Source organism: Miscanthus floridulus, chromosome 10 (assembly GCF_019320115.1).
Source record: "Miscanthus floridulus cultivar M001 chromosome 10, ASM1932011v1, whole genome shotgun sequence".
Taxonomy (NCBI): Eukaryota; Viridiplantae; Streptophyta; class Magnoliopsida; order Poales; family Poaceae; genus Miscanthus; species Miscanthus floridulus.
The window spans coordinates 114,536,012-114,547,478 of record NC_089589.1 but is presented as its reverse complement, the minus strand read 5'-3'; positions in this window follow the sequence as shown (position 1 = coordinate 114,547,478).

The following is an 11,467-nucleotide window of genomic DNA, read 5'->3' as shown; positions in this document are numbered from 1 at the left end:
CTTAACTCCGGGGACTCCATTTTCCTTGCAATGAGACTACTACACACATGATAAGTTTGAAAAGGTGTTACTCTCAAAGCATCCAACTTGTAGAGTAACCCCCCTAAATTTGTGCACACAAGTATGGAATACTTGTAGGAGAGATGCACATTGATTTTAGAATAAAAATACCACTTGAAAGATGACATCACATAAATGTGAGAATCATTTTCGAAAATGATATTCGGGGGAAATTATCTACAATTTGGACTTTGGCACAAATTAGATGAACAATTGTAAAACAAGCTATGTGCCATGCTCCTAAACAATTTAAACCATGTAGGTTTGCTCCAAGGGTTAAGAGTGAAACCGAGCAATCCTACCCTAAGATATACCTAGTGTATGCAAGACAAAAGATATAAGCATGCAAATGCAAACCTAGGCATGAAAAGGAACTAGATGCTAATTGAAATTGCAAGAAATTAAATCTAGTTACCTAACATGGGAAGGGGAATTTGTGTCCATAGTATTCACTAACCCACTTGGCAATTACCTTGTCCATAATGATGCACCCCATGAAATGCACCCATACTTTGCCAAGTCTCCAAATTCTCCGAAGTCCATCGGACTTCTCACTTCCCTTTCGGGATCCAAACCTTCTTGGTGCTCTTCATGTTGGAAATGATCTCCTTTGGCATCCAAATGCGTTTGGCCCCATTGTTGGCTTGCTTGTTCACCTTGATGGCCACCACCTTGTTATTTTTCTTCTTCTTCAAGAGATAGGGTGTGGAGGCCTTTTTGTCCACCTTGTTGGTTAGGTGTTGGAGAGTTTGCTTGTTTCCTTTTTGTTTTTCTCTTTCATCTTAGCTCCTCCCCCATTCTTCACCTTGCACTCATAGAACTTGTGGCCTTCCTTGTGGCATACATAGCAAACCACAATTTGTCCTTCATCAAGCTTCTTCACTCCCTTGACGGTGTTATCTTAATGAAGTTGGGCTTGCTCCGTTTTGCCTTTTACTTGAGTCAAGTCCTTGTTAAGGCGAGCCACTTCTTGCTTGAGTTGCTCATTCTCCATTGCAACCTCTTGTGTGCATGTATCTACAACAACTTTCTCAACACAAACTTGGTTGCACAAGGGTGAGTCTAAATATAAATCATTGCAAGAAGTAGAAGCATCCTATTTAGACATGTCAAAGATATAACTTTTCTTTTTAGGTGCCTTGGTGAGGGTTGTACCGATGGCTTTAAGATTAGCAACTTTATTTGTTAGCTCATCACAATGTTTGCACATGGTTTCCATTTTAGCAAGGAAACTTTTATAAGCATCTTGTGAGCTAGCTAACTTTTCTTTTAATTTTTCATTTTTCTTTACAAGTTGCTCATCATTGATTGTCCATGCATTTGTCGTTGCACTAGCCTCAAGTTGCTCAATTTTAGTAGATAGTTCAATATTGAGATTTGCAAGAATCTCATATTGTTCAAGCAAGGTTTTTTATGTTTCTTATGAACTATCTAGCTTTTCTTCCAACATTTTTAACTTCTTTTATTGACTAGTGCAACTTTTAGCATATTTAAGATTTTCTTGCACAAGTTGCTCAAAAGAAGGTAGTTCATCATCACTATCACTATTATTGTCACTATCACTAGGGATAGACTTTTTGTTACCTCATGCCATAAGGCACACTCATGAAGTGCTTGATGATGAGTGCTTGTACCCTCGCCTCTTGTGATGGTCTTCTTCTTCACTTAAAGAATTATCCCATGACCTTATTGATGTGAGGACTTTGTCCTTGCATGCCTTCTTCTTTATCTTGGGTGTGGGCTTGTTTGGACAAATTTCCACAAAGTGCCCCAACTCACGGCATCCATAGCAGCCTTTCTTCCTTTGCTCATTTCTTTGATTTGTGAAAATGAAATCTTGAATTTGGATGGGCACACCCTTGACATTGAACCTTTGGATCATCCTCTCTACCTTGTTGATAAGTTTGATTGATTCTTCATCAAGGTCGGAGGTGGAGGAGGAAGATTGATCATCATCACTTGATTCTTCATCATCATCATCCTCATCTTCTTCTTCTTCACTTGAGGAGCTTGAGCTTGAGCTTGTCTCAACTTGCTTGCCCTTCATCTTCTTTTTCTCACTACATGCGATAGCTTTGCCTTTGCTTGATGATGAGGCTTCTTCTTGGCCCATCTTCCATGACATTTCAAAAGCCACTATCTTGCCAATGATTATGGCTGGGGTCATGGTGCTTAAGTCCTCCATGTTGTGAAGGATGGTGATGATGCTTGCATATTTCTTTTGTGGTATCACGGAGATGATATTCCTCACGATGTCCACATCATCTAGCTTCATTAATCCTATTGAATGGAGCTCATTGATAATTAGATTCCAACGAGAATACATATCATGAACAAGCTCATCATTATTCATTTTAAAGGAATCATAATTTTGTTTAGCTAGACAATGTTTTTGCTCATGGACATTAGTTGTGCCGCCTTGGAGCTCTTGAAGTTTTAACCAAATTTCATGTGCCATATTTAAAGTGAACACTTGGTTAAACACATCCATGCCAAAAGATTCAAACAACCGGCTTTGATACCACTGGTAAGGGACCGTAACGCCTAAGAGGGGGGGGGGGTGAATTAGGCAACTTAAAACTCTAACTCTAACTAAGCCCTCTAATTTCACCTAGTCAAAACCTATGCAATAGATAAACTATCTAAATGTGCAACTACAGTTTTGCTAGGTGTGATGCTATCTCTACCGCAAAAGGAGTTATGCAACCTAGGTTCCAAACCTATCAACTAGCCTATTACTAAGCTAGGAAAGTAAAGCACAGACCAAGATTGCAATGTAAATGCGGAAGCTAAAGAGTAAGGTAGAGATATGCAAACTCCCGTCGACGACTCCTGTATTTTTACCGAGGTACCGAGAAGCGCGCAAGCTTCCCCCTAGTCCTCGTTGGAGCCCCTCGCAAGCAATCCCTCACAAGGGCCAAGCTCTGGGTCAGGTAACTCCGTGGATAGCCTCGGGTCTTCCCCACGTGCAAGTGGGTCCTGGACGTGCCTTCCGGCAAGCCTCTCCCGGATGCTCCCCATCGTCTTCAATATCAAGATTCTGGTCGAGCCGCCAAGGGCGTTGTTCCCTTTGGTACACGATGGCGGCCACACCACAAACGCGGTTGGTGTGATCTCGCAAGACTACAAGCCCCTCTGATGTACAATAATGGTGTGCGCAAGCACCGAGTGGTAAGAGGTGTGCAAACCTCACTAAACACTAAGCCAAAACCTAGAGCAAGCGCATAAGCGGTGGTCTAATCAACCTAAGCACTTCACAAAGCACCTATGCTAATCACCTAATGAATCACTAAGCACTATGCAAGTGGAGATCACTAAAATGGTGTATCAACATCATTGGTATGTTTCCTAAGCTCTCCACACTCAAATGGCTAGTTGGGGGGGTCTATTTATAAGCCCCATTGAGAAAGTAGCTGTTGGGGTGAAACCCAGCTTTCTGCTATGGACCGGACGCTGCTGTCCTCCTGACCGGACGCGTCTGGTTGTCCCGACCATTGAAGCTAGCACGTTGATCGGGCTCGGCACTGAGTCCTATCACTTGCCACCGGACGTGTCCAGTCGCGTTTGCGCCGCTCTAGAACCTCTCTAGACTCAATCGGACACTGTACTTTGTGCGTCCGGTCGTCCAGTGCCGCTGCGTCCGATCACGCTGAAAACATTGCCGTGACGAAGAACAGTGCCATTGGTGCGTCCGGTCACTATTTCGCTCAGCGTTCGGTCATAGCTGCTAACGCCTGCTGTTGCCGAGCAACTGATTGGACACGTCCAGTCACCTCTGCCGAGCTCGTTTCTTCACGATCTTGCGTCCGGCTTGGTTCCCATCTTCGTGCTTGGACTATGCTTGATATCTTGGGTCTTCTCTTGTGCTTCTAGGGTCTTGCTTATGGTGTTGATCATGGGATCATTATGTCGTCTTCGTCCAAGTCACGTCTTGCATCCTATTGAACTGCAAAACAATTACTTGCAAATTCATTAGTCCAATTTGGTTGTGTTTGTCATTAGACACCAAAATCCAAAGTAAATGGGCCTAGGTTCCATTTTCCTTATATATATATATATATATATATATATATATATATATATATATATATATATATATATATATATATATATATAGTGTTTTATATAGGTGCTGATAGTTACACCTGCACTCTCCCACATAGATAATATAATATCCTTCACCGTAGTAGTAGTTACCCGTATGTGCATGTACCATGACACATACTCAAGTATACCCGCATCCAATCACATAAAATAATAGGATATGAATACATACAAGGATATGCCCGATACCTGGGTATACGCCTATGTATGCCTAACTTTGTCTTCCGCCCTTTCATTGACCTGACTAACCCGAAGCACATACATATGCATGTGCGCATGTGCCACTAACCCGGTGGAACTGTAAAGATCAGCCAGGTCATCCATGATGACTTGGTCAGGCTTTGACTCTTCAGGTTCACATAATAATAATCTGGTCTGGTTTTCCATCGAGTTACTGCACCACACTAACCTAGCCCATAGGAGCAACATTGTTGGATGGAATACCTCTATCCAAACCTTGCTTTAGGTTGACATAGTAGTGGTAACCTAGATAATAACCCATCACCCGACTAGGACCAACCCATCTAGGATCGTTTGATTGCCTATGCTTGTTTTACATGCATTGCTTGTTATTTTCCTTGTTTGTGCTTTCTTGCTTGTCGACGCTAGGTCACGTAGGATAGAAGACATGAGAGAAGCCGATGGAGTCCCGAAGAAAGGAGCAAAAGACATAGGAATTGGACAAGGACATAATCGCCAGCGAATGGAGGCAAGTCCTAACACCGACCTACCCTATCCCTCCACCTTAACCACCATCCCTTATCCACCCCATCTTCACCACCACCACATTTTGCTAACCTCCATCATAAACCCTCCACACTCCATCTCCACCAATTAATAACCTCAACTAATAATACCTAAATCCTCATTGTGAGTTAATGGAATTATGAGCTTAATTAAAATAATGAGAAAAATGATGATAAGGTAGTGGTTACCTTGATATGATATGTGATTAATGAACTTGAGGATAATAACTATGGAACTTAAAATTGGTAAAACTTTACTAAACCCCAATAGGGGGCGAGTGAAGGGTAATTTGTGTGGTACAAGTTACCTTGGTGGGTTCGCCTAGTGAGGGTTCCTGTTGGTAGATACTCGCCTCGGTCGCATAAGGACCGGTTCATAGTCCCTCTCGCCTAGTGCAATATTATGTACAACCACATGTCTATATGGGTAGACTTGATCTCACACCCTATTACATGGAAGTATAATTTCTACTAGTAGGCCGGTGTTGGCAGTGGAATATCAGGAGCAGACATGGATGCTATGTGATCTTCCATGGTCGGGTTGGCATGGTTTCTATGTGATCTTCCACGTTAAGCCTCTTGACTTGGCCACATTCGAGCCCCTAAATATTATTGTTTATTTTGATGATTTGGTATCATCGACACTATTATGTTGGGATGATGTTGTATCGTCCAAGATTATATGATGGGATGATGTGGTGTCATCCAGGATTATGAGATGGGATGATTTGGTATCCTCCCGAGAGATTAGTGTGTTTTCCAACCCCTGAGAAGCCATAGTAGAGTTATATGGAAATATGAGGAGGCGTCCCTTCGGGTATGAGGTCTCGTTAGACCTGTCTAAGCCATGACGATGGTGTCCGACTATGTCTATCATGTGGGGAAATTTATACACTCTGTAGAGTTTATTGAATCTATTCGAATAGCCACGTCTTTGGAATGGACAGATGCTAGGATGGGATACTATGATTAGACTTCTACAACTATGATATTCTGGTAAGACGTATTTCACAAATTTGGTAACTATAATTAAACCCAAGAACTGGTGAGAATGGTAATACTCTCCCAAGGCTCAACGTATAATTATAATTACTCTAACCTGCCACCTCTACCTCAAATCCCATATCCACCTCCACCACTTCACCCACCTGCACCATATAGCCTTCCCCCTTCCACCTTCCCCACCCAAAGTTTAGGGCTTGCTGAGTACTCTATGTACTCAACCCCCTCCATTCTACGTTTTTAGGAGTTAAGCTACAAGAGGACATACCTGGATGGAACTTCTAGAGCTACGCAAAGATAGGATACCCAGAGTATACTCGAAGACGAAGCCATATGAGAGAACTACTTCTGGAGCTACGCAAAAAAAGGATACCTGGAGTATACTTGAAGACGAAGCCATATGAGAGAACTATGTTAGGACTACGATGATTAGGATATAGGAGTATGCTTGAGGAATAAGGCTAGGGTTACGTCCACACTCCAAGCTGCCTATAAGAATGGAGCCACGTCGACATAGGACCGCTGTCTTAGAACTCTAATATATGATATAAGGCCAGTGGCCCAAGCTATGTTAACCCAACCCGTGTTGTATATTTTTCCCTTAACAATAAAAGTATGGTTTTCAATATCAATATTGTTGAGTTGTACGGATCAGCTACTGATCCAGGGACTCATACATGATGCACAGAGGACCCTAAATTAGGGGCCCGACAGTTGGTGGTTCCAACCAGGACTAATTCTATTATTAGTCCCGTGCCCAATCCCAACCGAGACTAACGCTAAAAACTGAAAGTTGGTTCTCTACTAATGTGAAAAAATATTTTATATAGCTAAACGTTGTATGTAGTATGTAGTACGTACCGGAGCCAGGGGTGAGACGCTTGAACATCGTTGTCTGGTCGATGTTGAAGGCAGCTTCATCTTAAACACCTTCTGTTCGAGGCACGCGTTGTGGATACTTGCGACCTTCTGGCTGTTGCAAGAGCTGTAATCGCTGGACCTCGACAGCCACGGGCCAGGTCCATTAGCTGCTCCATGGTGTCTGCCATCTTGTTTGTCATGTCTTGGGCCATGGCATTAATCTTGGAGCTAGTTATTTGCGTTTGCTAGAGAAGGCGAGGAGCGTGATGGAATAAGTGGCCGAATGTTTCATTAGCCCAGGGCATATGTATCTGTTGATGATAGTTAACAACCATTATAAACCATCAATAAAACATGAATAAGGGCATGAAAGCAATCACCAACAAAGGTCTAGGGGTCTAAACTAATAAATTCAATGAGTTTTGGTGAATCTGTGATTTCTGAAGGGTTTATTCAGAAAACTGTCAAGGTGGACCTACAAGTCGGAATTAATTGTGCTTATCCACCATGAAACGGACACTAGAAGGTTCTAGAGGACACCGCGCCAAGGCAGACCGTGAGTGGCTGCCAGGTGGGACCGGCCGGCCTACAGATGGGGCCCACATGTCAGTTCCGCCTCGCTACATCGGTTCCCCTTTGCCTTAAGGATTGCATCTACACCGTTTATTCAAGTCGGTTTGATTCGAGGGCTTAGGATTGATGCTTCGGCCTATATATACCAGCTCCTGCCACCCCCAGAGGTATAAGTCATTTGAGAAGACAGAAACCCTAATCATCCTCAGTGCTCCATCAATTCTAGGGCATAGCTAGTTAGGCGAGGTCTAGAGGGAGGCAAGCAGGCTTAGCTTGGATTCCTGATCATGTCAAGAGCGTGGTTTGGTATAATCTTTGTACCCTCTCTCTTTTGTATATCTCATTACTTTTATATGTTTGCTATAATTGTTATGACAACATTATTCATATCGTTTATGTTCCTAGTTATCATGTTCATGGTCTACTTTGATTATATACTTAGTATAGCTAGATTATCCTTATATTTATGCATAAGTTCGTATAGCACTCACTCTAAGGTACCATGGGTGAGTGGTCGACATTGTGTAAGCATGGTGCTTATATGTTGTTTACCTGCGGATGTGACACTCCTGTTGAGTCCTTTATAGTCCACCTACGAATATAGGTATACAAGTAGGATCTAGTTACGAAGGCAGGCAAGCTCTGTTCTTAATCTTCCTTAGTAATATCTCTTATGTGTATATGACGATGGTCTTAGCAATGACTACTAGGTATAATTGCACTAATCAATGTATGCTTTGACTTGTAATTAAGAATGACTTAGGAATTATTTCTCTAATATTCTACCTGACCATGCTAATGCCATACAAATTAGTACTCTAAGTGGTTTATCATTATCATTGATCAATACTTATCATATATATATCTTATCCTATGACTTACCCCTGTTATGAGTAGAACTTTGGTTATGGTTTACTTCTCCATCAATAGTATAAGTTATCAATACATGTCCATGCTAGACATTCTTTGTGGTAAAAATATAAATAACGATACATGTAATACTCTCGGGTGAAGTGTTACAATGATATATTATCTGTGCGCTTGCAGATTACTTTCATATATATATATATATATATATATATATATATATATATATATATATATATATATATATATATATATGAAAGTAATCTGCAATATATATATATATATATATATATATATATATATATATATATATATTCTTTCTAGTCACATAAAATATTATAGTACTTTTAGTGCTATTCTAGAAGTGGCACTAAGTAGTATCAATAAGCATATCTGGCACCATCATTAGGGATGACAACCTAGTATAAGTAATGTTAATAGATGTAGGCATATCATAGGTGGCTACTTAAAATAAGTGCCAAGTTAATAAATACCAACAATATCCTCCCTATCAAATCCCGTAGGATGTTCTTTAGGATTCGTGCGCGGTTTGTTCATTAGAGTTTCCACTTGTTACTTAAGCTGGTTAGTCTCAACAGCACGCCTCACATTCGGCCAAAATAAAGCTGCAGGCTGCAGCAGTTGTGTAGTTAGGCAAGCATAGCTATAGCATGTGTACAGTGTATTCATTTATTGCTTGCGTTGTTGCTCTAACATTTATCATTATGAATATTTAAATCACCGTATTTATTAAACCATACATCTAATTTATATTCTGATTAAACCTTTGTGTTCCTTACAATTAAATATAAAAATCAAGACTAATATTGATTATTTTCTAATGTAAAATAAAATAACAACATGTGGGCCCACAAGAAATGCCCATAACTTTTATACATCAAGCATATTCGCAATAGCAAGTATCCATATATAAAGTTTTGAAGCAATTTTTTATTTGAACATTATATCTTTCGACGAGGTCTAACTTTCTAGTTTTGAGTTTTTCAGTTAACTTAAAATAATTAAAAGTTTCAGCAGCATATTAATGTCATACTAGTGTTCGTTGCCTTAGAAAAATCATATATTTCTTGTATAGTGTTAAATGAAGATACTTTTTATATGAAAGTTTTAGCCCTCGATGACATCTACAACTTTAAGGTTTCGACTTTTTTATTTTAGTTAATTAAGATGCTTAAAAAATAATATAAAGTTTGAGTAGCATATTAATCGCGCACAAGCACTTTTTACCTTAGAAAAATCATATCTTTCTTGTACGGTGTCAAATGAAGATATTTTTTATATAAAAGTTGCAATCCTATATGAGAACTACAATTTTATAGTTTTGAGTTTTTTCATTTAAGGACGTTAAGATTCTAAGAATAATATAAAGTTTTAGAAGAAAAGTTTTTCATATAAGGCCATATGTTTTCCGCGATCCAACGCTTCTTTCTTCCTTCGCCTTCTGCGTCGAGGTGAGCATTGATGTGTCTTACTTTGTTTAGGATTTATGGTTGATGGTTTAACATTTTATGGTTTATGGCTTAATGTTTAGGGTTTAGGGATTTACGATTTGCATTTTAGGTTTTAGGGTTTAGGTTTAGGCTTAGGGTTTAGTGTTTTAGGTTTAGGCATTTAGGGTTTTATGGTTTAGGGTTTAGGGTTTAGGGTTTTAGGGTTTACGGTTTACAGTTTAGGTTTCGGGTGTAGGGTTTTATGGTTTAGGGTTTAGTGTTTAGGGTTTTTCGATTTAGGGTTTTAGGGTTAAGGTTTTAGGATTTTAGGGTTTAAGGTTAGGGGTTAGGGTTTAGGGTTTTAGGGTTTTGGATTTTTAGGGTTTAGGGTTTAGTGTTAAGAGAGGTTTTAGGGTTTAGGGTTTTAGTGTTTAATGTTTAGGAATTTAGGGCTTAGGATTTTAGGGTTTTAGGGTTTATTGTTTAGATTTTAGGGTTTAGGGTCGAGGGTTTATGGTTTTAGGGTTTAGGGTTTAGTGTTTTAGGGTTTTAGGTTTTTAGGGTTTAGGGTTTGGGTTTAAGGGTTTTAGGGTTGAGGGTTTAGGGTTTAGTGTTTGGGGTTTTAGTGGTTTAGGTTTTAGGGTTTGGGGTTTAGGGTTAGGGTTTTAGGGTTTAGGGTTTAGGTTTCGGGTTTAGGGTTTTACAGTTTAGGGTTTAGTGGTTAGGGTTTTCGGTTTAGGGTTTTAGGGTTTAGGGTTTTAGGGTTTACGGTTAGGGTTTAGGGTTCAGGGTTAAGAGAGGTTTTAGGGTTTAGGGTTTAGGGTTTTGGATTTTAGGACTTAGGATTTTAGGGTTTAGGGTTATGGTTTTAGGGTTTATTGTTTTGATTTTAGGGTTTAGGATTGAGGGTTTAGGGTTTAGGTTTTATGGTTTTAGGGTTTAGGGTTTTTAGGGTTTAGGGTTTATGGTTTTTTCCTTGTAGTGAATGTATAAAAGCTATGAACATTTCATGTGGGACCCAAATGTTGTTATTTAATTTTACATCAAAACTTAATCAACATTGGTCTAGATTTGTAGATTTAATTGTAAGGTACATAAAGGTTCAATCGGATTATAAATTGGTTGTATAGTTGTCGGCACGAAAATGTGTCGACACACGAGCAAGCCAGAAGGGTCTGCTCGATGGAGTTGGAGATCCGCCTAGCTTCAACGCAGAGATAATTGATCCTATGTATTTGTCTTGAGACGTACCAGTCCATTTGACCCTACACTTGACAAGGAGAGAAAGTTTATCAGTAATTTAAGGTGGAACGTGCCGGTCTGTGCCTAGACAGTTCCAAGTGTGCTGCTTTGGGAGTAGCCATATGGGGAGAATGATTAAATAGCCGATCCACACATAAATCGACTGTTGTGGACTATAAAGCTCATGGGTAGCGATTAATTTTATATTGACAGGTACACTACTCGTATATGCAAATAAGATCTTCAGCTTGATAGATATTGTCTATGTAAAGCATTAAGCCAATGAGTCTAATCGGGAAAAGATATAGCATGCGAACAAATCGACTATCTAATACGAACGGATCTACAAATGCTCTAAATCTAATTTGTTACCATCAATAGTGAGGTTCAACTAGATCGATGGCAGCTATGATGATAATAACAAACTAAAACTGAAGAATCCATAAAGACATCCATACTTCGAAAGGCTTTCCGAAAGATATACTATACATGAGGGCTCGGATGAATCCGCTAAAATAGCCGATTTAGGTGAAGAGGACTACACCGTGTGAACAATCGACT